At 42.3% G+C, this 18,045-nt stretch overlaps 1 protein-coding gene across 5 annotated transcripts in view; it reads left to right on the top strand.

The window, feature by feature from the left end:
• ephb2b (eph receptor B2b) overlaps positions 1 to 18,045 on the top strand; it is a 131,295-nt gene that overhangs the window by 17,430 nt on the left and 95,820 nt on the right. The gene's annotated exons all lie outside the window — the stretch shown is intronic.

Raw genomic sequence — 18,045 nt, 5'->3', positions numbered from 1 at the left:
CTTCATGTGTTTTCACTAAAAACTGCCAAGTACATGGATAAATAACTTTTTTTTTGCTGTTTTCCCAGCCTCAGTCGGCCTCAGGGCTGTCCTAACCACATCCCTCCCTTAGTAACATTCCTCCCTGCCTGGCTTTAGTCCCGGCTTAGTCCTCACCTTCCTCCCCAGCTCTATCTTTGTCCCTCCCACTGCAGCCACAGCCCAGATCGCTGTCCGACTCCCAGTTCCAACTAAAAACATGCTTGGTGGGAAGGTTTTTATGCACTGCACACACACTATATATATCCACGACCTTCCACCCTATGGGATTCCTCGGTTGCCGCCGGATTTTTGACCGGATTTCACTTTTTTTGTCCGGATGTCCGTTACCTTCCGCTTTCTTTTTGTTGGCTTTCTAACATCCGGTGGATTAATGAGGACTATGGTTACCTGGTCCTCAGATCTCTGCAGGGTAAATCCAGACCGATAGCTAGACTATCGTCCAATCTGAGGACTACGGTTACCGGTCCTCAGATCTCTGCAGGGTAAATCCAGACAGCTAGCTAGACTATCTGTCCAATCTGAGGACTATGGTTACTGGTCCTCAGATCTCTGCAGGGTAATCCAGACAGCTAGCTAGACTATCTGTCCAATCTGAGGACTATGGTTACCTGGTCCTCAGATTTCTGCAGGGTAAATCCAGACAGCTAGCTAGACTATCTGGCCAATTGAGGACTATGGTTACCTGGTCCTCAGATCTCTGCAGGGTAAATCCAGACAGCTAGCTAGACATCTGTCCAATCTGAGGACTATGGTTCCAGGTCCCAGATCTCTGCAGGGTGAATCCAGACAGCTAGCTAGACTATCTGTCCAATCAGAGTTTATGTTGCACGACTAAAACTTCTTTTGAATGTACACGTGTCCCGTGCTTAGCCCCGCCCATGACGATTGGGATTGGTTTAAAGAAATGCCAATAAACAAGAGCACATTTTTCTTGCATCCGAGGATGCTGTGTGAGCTAGCCAGACCTTTGTCCGCAGCGCTGTGGAGGAAGGTCTGGCAAAGACTTTAAAGACTAGCTCACTGGTAACTCAACAGAAATTGGAGAAAAAGCACTCTTTGTGCATTTAACCCAACAGCTTTTTCTAGCAATGTAGCTACCTCAGACTTGTTTTGGGTGTAGGAGTGTGAGGGTAGCAGAGACTGGGGGAGCTGTAGAAACCCGGCTGGTTGACTGGGTGGGGCTATTCAGCATCATTGACACAGTGAATTGCTCCTCTGGGATGTACTCTGGAGAAGGTGCAAGGTTGTGTCAGAAGCAAAGTGTGGTTGGGTTTAGTGAACAGACATTCATTATATCGAAGCTTTGCAGCTGCATCCCGTATTTTCCCAGCAACTGTGGCTGGCGCCGTCATGGAGGTCCATTGGGGGATTGGCTGTGTGCAAGTCATACTAGATTTGTAACAAGTGGGGGTATACCTGAAATGCATTGCTTTGGGATGTGTAATGTCCATTTGTTTGTGTAAGAAGACAGAATAGTAAAGTAAATCTACACAAGATAGCCACAGCACTACAACAGTACATGTAGTGGGAAATTCATAGTTGTAGTTGCTCTTTAAACACTTTCTCTAAAATGTCAGATAAATCGTTTTACAGACATGCACAGTAGGTGGGAAAAGCAAATGATGATTACCACTACAAGACGTTTTGCTTTGAACTATAATCACCCAGTCACAATTAAAACTCTTACTTACTCTGGCTAGACAGTGTTTTAACCTCAGTGATTTGAGCTCTCATTTAGAGATAACAGTTTTTTTCCTTCTTTTTTTGGCACTATAATCAGTTTCAAATGAGAGACGGGCCTTTGGCAGACTTCTTATGGTGGCGGTTTGATTCAGCCCAAAAGCCTTGTGAAGTGGATGAATAGTCAGCGAGAGATCATTCATACAAGCTCAACAGCAAGAGCTACGTTGCAGTAGATGATCCCTGTTTGAATATTTATGTTTTTCTTTTTTGAATACAAAGAGGATTTGTCTTTGTACATGCAAAACTGGTTTTAAAGTCATCATTTGAAATGAAAAGCATTACATCCGAGATTAGTTTATGATTTCTTTGACATACTTTTCTGTCGTCAGCCAAATTGCTATCACTCAGGAGGAGCTGCAGTAAAGGAAGTAACTTTTTTTTCCTTTCAACATGCAGCAAGGCTTGCATGTTGGGATCACCTTTCAAATAGAAAATAGCACCCACACCAAGGGAGTTATCTTCCATCTCCCTGTTCCCTTGTGTATTCCTCCCTCCTATTCAGCTGTTTACCAAAAAGAAACAAAGTTTATAATTCATCTCAGAGTTGGCATGATACTCCTTTTTTAAAAGCAGGAGGTTAAGGAATAGAGTTGGGCAATACTTTTTTTTATGTTGAAAACTTTCCAAGGAAACAAAAAAAATAAATTCATATTATTTGAAAATGATTTATTTTCCTCATCAACATGTTCAATGATTATTTATAATACTCTGTTGCTTTTTTTATATTGCCAAGCCCACATTAGAAAGAAATTGTCAGATTCTGAATTTAACAGTAAAGTGGAAAAAATACAACATACCTTTATAATTGTTGGTGCAAATAATAGCTACGTTATACTTTGTTACTGATATGTCTATGGAACCACTACTTTGCATAGAATAGCATGGCGAGAATGAGGTACAACAAAGCCTAGACCTCCATGTGAGCCTTTTTTTTCTGGTGATCCTCTGAATTGATGCCTTTGCTAATTTCAGCCCCCTACTTATGTGTGGCTTTACAGCCCCTCAGCCAATGCCAACAGGAGGTTACACGGCTGAGTAGGAGTCGATGTGTTTCCAACGAAGACCATCTGCACGGAGGATCTCTCGCTCGTGCAAGCAGCATATGCTCCAGTATGTCGGTAACAGGGCTGGTAGACACGCTCCTTCCCCGAGTGAATTAACCTGCCACGACACACTCCCTGTTGTCCTCCATCTTGGTCAGGCACTATGCGATAGTGAGGGGTTAAATCCCCCCCTTAAACACTCACCAAGCTCACAGAACAGATCTATCAGTTGAGCATGAGTCATTAGTTCCTTTCAGCTCCCTGGCCGGTGGACTCAAACAGATTGCATGTACTTGACTCAAGTCTATGACTGCTGAGGGACTTATACTGCAAACAATAATCACATATTTTCGTTGGAGAGCACGATCTTGAATTGACTGCAAATCCGACTGCTTTTCCATGTCAGCAGCAGTATTTAATGTGCTGATTATTGAAGCTGTGCTTGGCAGGAGTCTGAGCAATACGTTTCAAGGACACATGATGACGTTTGCCACAAGAACTGTGGGGAGGAAAATTATACCTAATCCGCTCATTAAAAATGCCAAAGTCAGCATGTCATTTTCTGTCGTTATGTGCGGGCTTCCAAAAAGAAGCCAGCACTAGGAGGTGGGCTCATCTCTCTGGGCTAGGCTAGGTCATCATTTTTCTACACTAGAGGCAGATGTAGGTTCATCACACTTTGTCATGATCAACACATCATCTCCACCTCCCTACAATTAGTCTGGTAGAGGCAAGCAGATAATCTACATGCATTACACAGCTGAGCAGGTTTAAAAATTCAGCACCAATGGAGGATATTTTATGTGACATAAACATAAAATGTCTAATATGGCAAGCATTGAAGTAGTGATACTTTGCTTTTTTATTTGCCTTAGGAAAATAAGTGTATGGGGTAGCCACATGTTAGGCCAAAGGGTGAACAAGGGACTGTGAGGATAGTTTACTCAGTTTTGAGCCCTTGAGGACTATCTGGCCTCCCAGATTGTATGCGCCAGAGTTCTGTATTAATTGCTCCATTTTTTGCTGCTCTTTGTGTAGTTAGAGTGGGGGAAAAGAAAAAGGGTGGATAAGCATTTAAAGGAGTGTAATATCCCTCGGCAATAGCACAGAAACCACAAGGGAAGATATAGCCCATTTTTCTCCTCAGCGTGATGTGTTTTAGCATTTCCCTTTGTTCCTTGTTTTTAATACAGTAAGTGACATGTCTGCTTGGGTTAATTTTAAGGAACTCTGCCCTTGTTTTCCAATGCAGAGCTGCCTTTTATTGTCAACTTCAAGCAGATCGGCAGCAGATTTTGCCAGCTCTGCTTAACCATTGCCTCACATCATGCACTTCTTGGAACAGAGACGCACACTTAGACTGACACATTTATGATTCTCTGGAAGAAATCTACAGATTACTGCAGAGTTTTGATCTGTAAGCCACAGGATCTGTCGAAGGGCCCAATATGTTTTTCCTAGTGAGAGCAGAGTGGCTTTGCAACGCTGATTCCTTTACTGTTCAGAGTTCAGAGAAGGGGGAGAAAACATCTGGTGTGGCTGCACTTAAGAGACAGTTCATGTCCCAGACAGCTAATCAACAAGTGACTACTAACTCTAACTAAGAACATGAGCAACAACCTTTACTTGTCTTACTAGCCAACTCTTCGGCAAGGTGAACTAACCTGTTTTCCAAAAAGGTGAGAGATCAGGTCAGGGATGACTTTTGTAATTTTACAAAATGTATATTACTTCACCTTACATGCAAATATATTTCTGTGGAACAAATTAGATACTTAAGTGATTGCCATTAGCAGGGTGCGATTTGTAAATAATGAAAATAAAAAAAGGAGGAGGGGTGGGGGTGCTTGATCATGCACAACCAATCAAAACATGCAATATTTAAATTCCCCTTGCATTACCATGGATATTGTGCCACTCGATCAGGCATTTCAAAGACTTAAATTCATTTTAACATTCAACATGAAACAGCGCTTTCAAGCCGGAGAGCGGAGTTCACTTTGCGGCAAAAGCAAAATACTTTCACCCAGGAAATGCTTGTTTGTTCCTTGGGAATGTCTTAATCCAAACCACAAGCTTTTTTCTAAACTTAACGAGTCGTTTTGGTGCCTTAACTTAACTCTCACCGCCGCATGACGCTAATTTTTTCTGGCTAAACTCCACTACCACGGCTCCTGAAAGGACCGTCATGTTGCAGCGTCTGTACCCGACTCACAGTCAGCTATTAGCGGCTAAACAACTGATTCACTAAGTTTAAAGTACTTTTATTTTAGGTCCATTAGTGAAGTAGCATTGATCAGAGGGGGGTGGGGGATACATTTTTTTATGGGATAAAAATAATTCAGCAGAAGCAGGGATATGTAGACCAGAAAAGGGGAAATCCCATGCATCGCCATCCGGCAAATAGCACCCTGGACATTAGGCTAACGATAAAATATCTGTGATGCTTTGTCATGGAGATTATACTCCCTGATGATTCTATCCCTAATTCACTCCTCCCCTTCATCTTTACTGTACCTATTGATGTGCAACGAATGTCGATTGGTGTGTTATCTTTTGAACAATCGAAAGCAATCATGATTTATGGAATAATTGCTTATTCAACCTTCATTCATCGACTGATAATTTCAAGGTCCTTGAATTCAATTTGTGTCTTTATTACAAAGTAAACAGTCGGTTAAAAGAGACTGGTGACCAGCAGAGCACTGACCCCACTCAAGGTTGATTGTTAAACAAATGGAGGTGAACCAGTAAATAAAACAATTTTTCAGAGGATTATGCTGCTGATTTGGCTTAATGCCAAGCTTGATACACAGGTCGGATATGTGAGAAAAGGCTACGGCTACCTTCGCAGTGGGGGACTGAACAGAAACATACAATGGGATCATTTGGTCTTTTGTGTTATAGGGTCATGATTTTTTATTAGACAATTTTTAAAACTGATTATTTTTCCTAGAATGAATGTTTCAACTTTTTTGTAATACCAATGATTCACCCAAATATTTTTCTACATTTCTACTACATCATATCCGGGTCCAGCAAAACGGACCGAAAGCAGAAAATGCCAAAAATACATGGACTTCTTTAGAATTTAAATACATGTCAGATTGACTGACTGACACGTGATGTGCATCCTTTAAAAAAAAGTTTTAAAAATCAGTTTTAAGAAATGTCTCATGATATATTGTCTGTAGAAGTGTATTATTCAACTATTAAAGAAGAAAAAGAAAATTTCACTACTTAATACTATCAAATCGCAATACAAATCCTATCGGCATTCATGTATCGTGAAAGAAACGAATTGGGACAAAGCATTTCGTTCCAGCCCTAAGATGTATGTATTAGTTAATTAAAGGAATTATAATTCAAAGTTTGATGCTTGTGGTACTTTACTCATTAACTTCAGACCTGGTGGATGTACCACACATCACTATTAGCTTAATGATTCTCCGTATACCATTGCAGTCAAAGATTTCATGAATGTTTTGGTGCAAAGGATTCCCAAAAAGCCATCTTCCAGGATAAAAATAGCCTCAATGGTCCAGCCGAGGAACACAGTTTCCTCCCAATGAAAGAACCTTGGTTGCAACATTTCTTCTTTCTCTGTTCTTTCTTCATAACATCAGCAGGGAGAAGGCTGCTGCTGATGTTGCTTACATTAGCCACCATTTACAAATTGTGCTTTCCCTCTCTGAAAAGACGGTGCAAAGTGTACTATTCAAGCGAGGGAGAAGTGAGAGGAGGAGATGTTTTTTATAGTGTGTTCAGGAAACAGGCAGCTAGCAGATAGTGAGGAGATGTTTTTTACAGTGTGTTCAGGGGATAGGCAGCTAGCAGATAGTGAGGAGATGTTTTTTACAGTGTGGTCTTGGGACAGGCAGCTAGCAGATAGTGAGGAGATGTTTTTTACAGTGTGTTCAGGGGACAGGCAGCTAGCAGATAGTGAGGAGATGTTTTTTACAGTGTGGTCTTGGGACAGGCAGCTAGCAGATAGTGAGGAGATGTTTTTACAGTGTGGTCTTGGGACAGACAGCTAGCAGATAGTGAGGAGATGTTTTTACAGTGTGGTCTTGGGACAGGCAGCTAGCAGATAGTGAGGAGATGTTAGCTGCATGTGACAACAATTGTTATATCCTTCACTTACTTCACATCACTTAGAGCACCTTTAAGGATTCTGGGTATCTCCTGTATGTCAGACAGGGAGAAGATTGGACTAACTGTACCAGGAGTATCACCAGAGAGAACAAAGGTGATGACATGCATTGGGCTGTGTTTTTCAGTTTCCCCAAGATACTTGCGGCTCATTGAAAATACGCATAGTCATGTTTCCAGAGGTTTCAAAAGCCTCTGATCTGTTGTACTGTTTTACACATTTAGTCTAATATTGACTTCATCTAAAGCGAACATTAGTTGAGTACCTTGCTGTTTCCGAATGATCTCTCCCCCCTTTTACACGCTGCTTGGTGTAATAGCCAGTATCCACAGAATGAAAGCATTTAACTCCAATCAATGGGATTTATCGCTCCTTTAAAAGGCAAAGGTGTCTTTTTCTCTCTTGAAAGTGCTGTTTTGGCTGTCTGCCAGCTTGGATCGGACCAATAGCTATGTATGATGAATTGTTATTATCCTGGCTGCCTACTTAGGATTCACACTTCTCTCCCAAGTTTGAAAGGGGTTCAACATCTTCCTGCATTAAGCAGTAGTGAAGCGGATTTAGGCAAAGTTTTACCTGCCAACTATATGTCATGTTTTACTCTACAAGATGAAACCAGACCAAAATAAACCAAACAAATACAAGGGATTTATTGGACTGCTTAACACACATCCCATCCTTACTTCCCCAAGCCTCTGCTCCATGTCTCTGTTCTGCTCGCCATTTTGAATTCTAGAAAAGTAATGTTCATAAAGCCATTAGACGTGAGTTTTCCTCCCCTTTTCCTTCAATATTAGCTCACACAAGCAGAATAACTTGGCAGTGTCATGGGGTGAGAACTGTCTTGTTAACAACAATTTTCTCTCTGGTCTTTCTCATGTACATAGGAGAGGGGCAAGGAATGTACACCAATGCTAATGCCAAGAAATTGAAGACGGTTGCTTTATCAACTTCAGGACTTCTTTTCTTTAGTCAGTTGCTGACTTTTTCTTCCAGTCAGGGAGAATGCGTTATGTTATGCTATCGAAAAAAATATATACGGCGAAGGCAAGCATTTGAAGGCATGTACGAGTTGATTATCTCCAAAAGAAATCATTTGACATGACTCCTACAATATACTGTCTTCCTCTGTCCCCTGGGACAAATGGAAACATATTGTCCCATAAAAAATAAACACACTTGCACAAATCAAAGGGGTAGCAGTTTATCGCAATGCTTTAAAATCGATGCTTTCCAATGATTCCTAGTCTATATCCTTGACATTCCACTACAGGGATTGCAGTTTTGTTTCCTTACGCTTTATTTATGTTGGAATTCTAAACCGTCTTAATAAGGACTATGGTTAACTGCTCCTCAGATCTCTGTGTGGTAAAATGAGACGGCTCTGTGCTAAGCTTACTGCCTTTTGTGAGTGGTTTAAAGAAATGCCAATAAACCAGAGCATGTTTTTCTTCCTTCCCAGAATGCTGTATGGACTAGCCAGACCCTCCTCCGCTCTGAGGTGTGTGGATTAGGGTTGGAACGGTACAGAGAAGTCAGACATCACGGTTCGGTACGAGTTTGGTACAATGGAGGGAAAAGCAAAACAAAAATGCAGAAGGCAATTTTTTAACTGTTTGTCTCAGGCTGTACCACGTAGTGTCATAGAGTCTCTCCCCTGAGTTAGCTGCAACAGCCTGAAGTGTGTAAAGTAAGACGTAAAGAGTAAACAATAAGTATCTCACATCCTCTCGACGCCATCTGGAACAAAGTAAGACACTCAGCTATACAACTGAAACTACAACATCAAGACAAACTAAATTACCTGATTAATGCAACATTATAACAAGGTCTCCCGGCCATTTCTCACTGCTGTCAGAAAGCTGCTGTCAGCCAGGCTACAGCTAATATAGTTAGCCTGAAGTAACAAGTACCAGTGCTTCTGTACCAGTGCTTCTGTACCAACTAACGTCACGGTTAGCTGCAACGGGAGCTGCAACGCTGGAAATGTAACACTAATCTACAACAGCAGTCTTATCCACCACTCTCTTGCCTGTACTACTGGAACTGGGACTGGGAAACCAAAGTTGTTTTCCATACTCGTCCTACATGCTGCTATCTCTAACTCACAGAACCGCATACATGGGCGGAGCTCGGCTACGTATGGCGCTCCAATCGGAGCGTCAGAGCTAATAGGTGTCCCTGAAGAACCAGCGTATTTAACAGTAGTTCCGCATTACATTAATTAATTTGCACGTAAGTTTTATTTATTTTTATATTGTGTATTCTCTGTGTAAATTCATGCATCGAACCGTCACAACCATACCTTTTTGGTTCAATAATAATACCGTTCCATCCTAGTGTGGATGGTCTGGCAAAGAGAGAATAGGCATCCCCCTGACCTTTAACCCTCCATTGGATGACTACTCCTTCTTGTTGCGGCTGGTGGGAATGAAAGGTTATTGGAGGTTAAGACTGTTAGATGAGCCAGAGAGCTGCAGGAGCTGGGGAGCAATAATCAGCTTTGCATCAGTCTGAGGCTCAGTACCATTCTGTGTCCTCCTGTAACTGTGCTGTGTAGTTGGGATATGGGATGCCCAAATATGAGATTTCATTATCTGATAAGGAAAGATAGGACTTTCCCAGCAAATGTATTTATTGTGCTCAGGAAGTCAATTGTATGTGGAATGCTTACAACCTACACCAGAGTAAATAAACTGACAACCTTAGTATGGCCAATCACATCTTATAGCATTTTGCTTTTGACTGCTGCTGTCATTCAAACCTTCTCTTCTAGTTTGACTTTGTTTACAGTATGCTATTTAAGTCTTCCGCTAGAAAGATAAGATGAGACATATGACTACAGTATAAAAAACAAACCTGTATATACATCCATGCAGATCGGCCTACACATAGTGGAGGGAACAGAGAATACAGTCGCCGAAAAATTGCCAAGACTAAGTCCCCACTTTATTATGACCCATCATGTCTTTGTTACATTTGATTGCATAGATTACACTCACTTTAATACAGCCAATGTCTTAGTAGTTCAACAGTCTAAACCTTTTTCTATCTCTCTGTAATCTTCTCGCAAACTACTGCATTTTTCCTACAGTAAGCGCTGGACTATTGAAGAATAAGTGAGCAACAATGAATTACTGCACGCTGCTTTTGAAATGGCAGGAAGTGATTCAATTGATGCTGAATGATGTTTGCGTTGCATGTGATGGGTTTTGTTGGGGATCCTTTATTTTGTGCTCTGGAAAGGGATTTGCGCCCTCTGTTCTATAATGTCCTATTGTTATTAATTGGAATGCTCATTCTCAATCCATCATGGTACATTTAAGAAAATATTAAGGACATTTTAATAGCCACTTGTTGGTCACATCAAATCAGACTATATATCAAATTGTATATGGAAGTGAAATAATACTTATTTAGTGCTTCTTAGTTTTTGATGAATGTCAGGATGGGAGGGGGGTCCGAGTTGCTGTCTATAGACTGCGCTTGGGAGCTCATTTGCCTAATCTTGGGAACTAGAGTGGAAGCTGTGTATAATGAGGACTAAGGCTTGTCTGGGATGGCGATGTGGGGTTGGGGCTAGGGAGGCTGTAGGGGAGGGGGGGGTGTTCTGAAAAGACATGAAGGTATTAATCGGACAAAGAGGCAACCGAGAAGTTTATGCAGAGGGGAGAGCGCCTGTTGAATAGTCAAGCATTTTTTGCATTTTGACTGCCTTTGTGCAAGTGCAACTCAAAAGACAGGAAAGAGCGAGAGAAGGGACAGAATCAGGGATGCTTTCAAGTTTTCCGAAGGCTCCTCTTGAAAACTTTTTGTCCACGTTAGAGCAGCAGCGACCGGCTGTGATGTTGCACACCAAGCAAAGTGCACATTTTCATGATGGATGAATCCTTTATGTTTTTGCTTCGTTGAACCTAAAAAAAGAAAGAAAAGAGGAACAGTTGCCATAATAGTAGATAGTGTGGTTACTCTTTCCCACTGGTTAGCAAATTAAAAGGAGTACAATCAGAATTTTATAAAATGTTTTATATTTATGTAGGAATATACAGCATGCTCATCATTTTTTGTCAAATTAAGATTCACATTTTGTGTACCTAACCCCAAAAAGCATCAATCCTTAAATAAAAATAATATTAATAGAATATGTTGCTTGGTCCTCATTGCATAGTTATCAAATACATGTGAGGATTTCCTGATGTGTTAAATTTAGCATTAATTGAGACAAACTACATGTTCCTCTGATAAAAGTTGCTAAAACCAGAATTAATGTAAAAGTCGTCTTTTTTTAATCCAAAATGGCTTTGATTTTCTGAAGCTCCATTCTCCCTAAACACTGCAACATATTTGTGTGAAATTCCAGCTAACTAGGAGTGCATGCCTGATACAGAAACACAATATTTTGGCAAGGTACTGTCTGTAATCCCTTGTCATAATTGAATCCTGGGAAAAACCGTTGCTATTTGAACTCAACACCTGAACAAATACACCCCTCTCATCAGTGCTCCTTCAGAACATTAGCATGTGCCAGATTTTACGTCCCTCTTGCTCCCACTCCCTTTATACACCCATGGCCTTTCCCCCGTCCTGTTCACCAGCACCTACACAATAGTGGTGTGAGGCTCGGTCCAAACCACTTTGTTCATTTCCCATTTACACAGCCAGGGCAGTGTAGGAACACCGGATTTTTTCGGGTTAGGGTTATGGACACCGAATAGACAGCTTGCAGATCGTGAGGAGATATTTGCGGAGTTTGACAAAAAAGTCTATTATATTACAAAATCTTAGTTTTAAGGAGCTTTATTTTAATGCTAGTGGAGAGGACCCTTTTAAATTTCTCATTGTGAACCCAAGACTCCCATGCACTCAATACAAAAACGTGAATCTCCAGAATTACACTCAAGATCTTTGGTTTTAATGAGTTGTGCATGCTGATTGCCCGTGTGTACGTCTGCTTGTGTATAATCAAACACCATTTCCCACTTAGGGATGTCTCAAGGGCCATAATAGCCTCCACGTAACAAACAAATGCACATGTCTTGTGTGTATTGACACACACCCCACACTATATACACCAACACCACTGTCAACCTAATTTTGTAATGATACGGGCATTATCCAGTGTAATCTAGCAGTAAATTAATTACGACCAACAATCCCTCATTCCCCTCTGCACTCCCTCAGGAGATGACCACAGTTACATTTGCATTCATCAGGCTGGGTGTCAGTGACAACCAAGAACATGGACAACAGCCCATAGGTTACTGAACATTTAAAATTTGATATGATACCTTTCTATGTGCAGTAGTATATTATTCAGTAGCGGGACGTCATTGGATAGCAGCATCTACAAAGCCCACAGAATCAAAGAGTGACACAAAAACCCCTCCAACCATGTAACCTTGGTAAGAAAAATCCTCGATCAAATATTCATTTTAGTTTGCATAAAATCTGCCAAAGGTGTGAATGCATTAGTTTGCCGTGTCCTGTTGCCAAGGTCAGCATACATTTCAGAGTAGCCCACAACTTTCTGCAAATTAATTCCCCCTCATAAATAACAATTAATGGCAGGCAAGTTTGACTTTGCTGTAATTAGTTCTGAACGATGCCCTTAGAAAATACGAAGACTGTTGTTTCAACAAGACATTGTCAGCATTGTCCTTCACTATTCAAAGGAACAACTTTGTGGTCAATTGTTATTTTCTGTATCATTTTGTGCTCAGAAAAGGCTGGAATAAATCTGTTACATTCCCCCAGATTGGTCTCGGTTCAGATGGTTTCGTACTTGTAGAAGCCTCAAGTTAGCCCCGCCTAAAATGGGGGAAAGCGTACAGTCAAGATTTTCTTACTCAGCTTCAGGGTTTTGTAATGGCCGTCTGCATGCACCAGGCCAACCCTCTTGTAAATCAGCCGAGTAATCCTAGATTTAAATGTATATACACCCATTATCAGGAAAGAGCGAAGAGGCCGGACACCCTGAGTACACACACAATCACACACACAGAGGGACACAAGGTCACCACACTGGGCTGGCAGTGTGCTCAACGTATGCAGGCACACACCCCAGAAGACAGAATACACAGGGAAATTAATGCGCGCACACACTCTCTCCCAGAGATAAGCTGTGGCAGCACGTCGTCAGGGAAATTTGGCCATCCATATCATCAAAAAAAGAAGGCTTCATTAAATTGTAAGCCTTTGAAGGGCTGAGGCTTATCAACTATGACATTATATTTGTAATTTGTGGTATTTATTTGCATCTCAAGAAATACAACCCCCCCCCCAAAAAAAAAATATCCCTGTAACTTTACAAGATTTTGAATAACTGTTCTACAAAACAAAGAACACAAGCTGTGCTCTTACTTCAGAAAACTGCATGCCGTGCATGCAAGAGCTGTCTGACTGGCTGTCTGACAGACTGGCGAAAAGGATCTCCAGAAACAATTGACCCAGTGTCAATTGTCACAGGCTGAGGCTGACAGGACAAAAAAAAAAGGAAAACTTGAAAAGGTTACCCTGGATATGCGCATTGTTAGTCAGGAACACAGTGTAAGAGAGTACACTGTAATCCCTTTGACTTCAGCTGTTCTCTTGATGGTAAGTTTGGCATGTCAGACCAGCCGGTCGTTTCAGGTAGAAAGTTCGGTTAGGGGGGCTTTGAGTGATGTGGTGTTAATTCTCTGAAGTCTTCGTCATGTTGGCGAAGTAGAGCGTTTGTCCTAAAAAAAACACAAAAAATTCTAAATATAGAAGTGTGAAAGAATTGAACCGAAGAGTTAATCAGCAGTTGTAGTGCATGGAGTCTTGTGAGTCAGGCTAGCAGTGTAACAGGAGAGCTAACGTTTTGAAATGGTTGTATTCTGACTGAAGTGGCACGCAGTTGTCCGAACACAGCCCTCATGTTCTACTGAGCCGGTACAGTTCCAGAAAGGTTTTTTTTGCAGATGTGGTTAATCACATTCGGCTTTGGACAATTAGTAAATGAGTCTGACAGTAACCTTGATGCATTAATCACAGTGAATTACACAGAGGAAGGCACAGCACAGAGGTTCAATTAACCTTTTAGCCCTCGTCTGAATGTGGCGGATGGGGCTGGTTATTCAGGAAAGGCCCTAACACTCTCGCAGGTCACCGGGGAGAGAGAGGCACCGGGTGCACAGAGGACTTGTCAGGAGTCGCACAGTCAGTCCCTCGTTCCCTTCCGCCCTCCCGACGCTGTCCTCGCCAGGCCCAGTCCCCACCCTTGGGACTCATTCGAGCTGTCTGGAAATCAAGGCGACCTTTGTATCTTGCTGTTTACTCACAGCTGCGGTGGCATTTATTTCCAAAGGAGTTGTGCCAGAATCCCCCTATTTATTTAGTTTAATTTAGCTGATGGTTGAAGCTGACCTTGCGCTAACCCACCAACACAAGCCGACAGCTCTGCAGAGGAATCAGGAGCCAGTGTCGGGGACTTCTCAAGGCTATCTCGACTGATCTGTGATATCTTTAGCTTGTCGTGATTGGAAATATGAAAGACTACGCTGTCATTGGTTTGGCTGGTTGAGCGTGTCTCAGTGCAAGGGTTTCAAATCCTTCTGTGGCTTCTGGAAAGTAGTAAAAAGCCACAGAATACATGCTTCATTCAATAAGCCAATTTGGTCGGACGTGGCCTTGATATCAGTATATCTCTAGTTTGGATCCCTGATGGCTGTGTGGCTTTGAGAGTAAACATGACATTAATCTTTAACAAGTAGCGCCTCATTGCCCTATTGAGCAAGACGCTGATCCACTGATTTCAGTAGACTAGCAAGGTCTGAGGCTTTAGTATATGTGGGTGTTTACCTTCCCAACTGCAATCCAGGCTGGTGGCTTTTGAGTTGTTCCCAAGTCATTCTGCTTGGTTAACATTTAACTTTAACACAAATCACAAACACAAATCACACATATTTTATGCTACCCTGGGTAATACTGTCTTGATTTACTGCTCTCTTGCTTTCTTGCACTTTGTCAGAGAAACTACTGGGCATCAGACCAGCGATGCAAGGATATCATATTAGCACTTACTATTGTTACAGCCCATACTTTCTGCATTTTTACATAGTAGTACCTTTTTAGTTGTTGTTGTTGGATTTACAACCTGCACTGAGCAAATGGAGAACCCTTGAGCCAAACAAAGAGAGAAAGAGGGAGACATACTTTCCTTTCTCTCCCTGCCATGAGAAACACAAGAGAAACAGACAAACGAAGAGCCGGAGACAGAGGAGGCATAGAGACAGATAAATGAGGAGGAACTACTCTCCGCTGCTGTTGAGTCAGTTCCCAGAGTTGAGCCGGCACAGTGCTGCGTCTGTCCTGCCTCGGCCTGTCCAGTTTGTGTTTGTGTGTTGATGCTGATGTTTCAGGATTGATTTGTCTGCATTCAGCAGTGAGGCACCCCGCACAAACAATGAAACAGGCATGCGGCCCTAACACGCTGCCCTCTTGTTTCCAACTGCCCAGTGTCCCTGTGAGAACCAGCGATCACATGGCCTGGCGAGTCATTGCTCGATGGGGACTGCCCCCCCCCAACCCCCCCTCCCCACGAAATCCCTGCTCCCATGGGCCCACAGTTCCCTCTCACACACATGCTAAACCACTATGCGCTAATGCCTTTCTGTTGGGCCAACACACATACAGGCACACACACACACAAACACACACACACACACACGCATACACCTACTATGTGTGTTCAACCATAACTCCATGCACGGCCACCCACATGCACAACAGGCACGACCGACAATAAAACACAACCTCGGGGCTCGCAGATGCCCAAAAGAACACAACCCTTTGTTTTCCATACTGGGACCTGTTCCTCCGGGGGAGGAGCACTATTAGAGGTCAGAACATGTTTTAGGCTTTAAACCTCTGTCCCAGCGCATTAAAGGGCCTCAACAGAAACTCCAAAACACACCACACACACACACACACACACACACACACACACACACACACACACACACATCAAGCCGTCCTTCCTCTACTTTCGTAGTATGACAATTTTACAGTGATCACTTCTCTCTCACCATTTGTTGGGCAAAAGTTTGTAGTACTGGCATACAAACAATTATTTGTTTCAATTAAGGCTTGGCGTGCTCTTTTGTGTGACAGCTTCATTTTATCATTTGGGCTTTCATAAGATGAAAAAAGAAAACACAACCAAATGCAGCTTTTTAATGGGCATTTCTTGCAGTGCATGACTAGCAGGCACCTCCCACCCCTCTTGTTGCTGCTCGGCTGGAATTCCTCGCGGATCACTGCCCGCGCCCTCTTTATTCTCATTCTGTGCCTCCTCCGACACCTGGCCGTTGCCCCCCCCCCAGTCCTATCTGCCCTCTCCCTCCTCTCCCCTTTAGCCCTCATTAATCGGTCCTGATATTGATGGGAGCTGAATGCTGGCAAATGACTGCCTGTGAAGCCACCTCATCCACCCGCCTCTCACCCTGCCTGCAACCACATCCAGGCTTGATTAGCATGCCAACTGCATAACACAGGCCTGTGAATCAATCCCTCTGTGCTTCAGCTGGCCCAGTCCTTTACTCCATCTATCCGTCTATCTCTTTATTTATTTATCTATCATTTTTTCTCCTGTCGGTTCCCACGTCTGCACTTGTTCTTTTGGTATTCAAGACAAGAAAGTTTCACTTTTGTGCCTGTTTTCAGTGTTCCTCTTTTGCCACGTGTTGATGCCTTTCTATGCTGAGGTCTTGTCAGATCCCTTTTATAAAAGTTTTCAAAGTGAAAAGACACAGAAGCATACACACATCCTGTCTGATGGTCTTTCACATAAACACACAAATGGCATTCAAGACTCAACTCAAGAGCCAAGTACTTGTCTCTTTAGACGCAAAACTAAAAAATATAATGGTTTGAAGTTGATTTTTATCAAAGATATTTCTGTTCCTCGATGCGTTCATATGATATTCACTAGGCTACACTAGTAGGCTAGTGCCATAATTGAATTTCTAACAAACGGTTTCATAACACACCATCATGCATGTGTGACCATGCCGTACAGAGACGGCTTAGCAAGTAGGCATTGACACCCTCTGAAGATCTGTACTTTCAAAGAACTTAGAAACACCCTTCTGCTTATTTCATCTTAAATCAGTTTTACTTGTATGACACTGTCTGATTATCTTCTCATTCCCTTCAACTATCTGTTTGTCGTGTTTACATTCACCTTAATTAATCTGCATTTTTGACTATTGCATGCTGAAATTCCCCCTTATATGAGCCCTAATGTGTAAGAATGAGATTGTTTTTTAGCAAAGCTGTGTATGGAATATTGGTTAAGTAGGTGAAGTCAGGCGCTTTCAGACACAAATTCTTGCAGGAGACCAAGTGCCAAACATGCTCTTCAGATTGGGTTTTAATATGCTTTCAGAAAAGAATAGAGCCAGTGGAAACAAATTGTTTTGAACTGCAAAATGAGATTTGATTTTAGTTTCTAGCAGTTGTAACCCAGCAGTGCAACCCAAATGACATTGTTTAGAAAAGAAATCCAACTTTTATTTGTTACAGAACCTTGAATACTTGGCAGTTGAGCCAGCACCGTCTGTGACCATCTAGCTCAACAGGTTTATCTTCCTTCTGATAACCAGCTTTCTTTATGACTCCCTCCTTGCTCCTACAAGGCAGCACTATCTTGGCTAGGGCGAATGGAATCATCTCTTACTGTCAATGGCATGCTGTCCATCACACCTCAGCACCATGCTGACCAGTTACCACAGCAACAAGCGCTTGCTCTGGTATGTTGACACGTCTTTTGCTTACTGAGTCCTGACTTTGAGCCACACCAGGCAAATCACTCAGACAGACACATATTCCTCCCGGTCCTCCCTCTATCTGCTGCCGTTACTCCCATTAGCTCTGTTTGGATGTCTTCCTCCTGCTCACCTATCACAGGTTGCTGAAATATGCCCCTTTTTTTTCTCCTGTTGGAATGAAACCATAAAGTCCCTCGCAGACAGAAGTTTGCCGTGCCTTTTTACAACCGTTTGCTGAAAAGCAATCTGTCTTTGATCTGTGTCACGGGTAAAC

Source organism: Etheostoma spectabile, chromosome 4 (genome assembly GCF_008692095.1).
Source record: "Etheostoma spectabile isolate EspeVRDwgs_2016 chromosome 4, UIUC_Espe_1.0, whole genome shotgun sequence".
NCBI lineage: Eukaryota > Metazoa > Chordata > Actinopteri > Perciformes > Percidae > Etheostoma > Etheostoma spectabile.
This window is presented reverse-complemented; position numbering and strand designations above follow the sequence as displayed.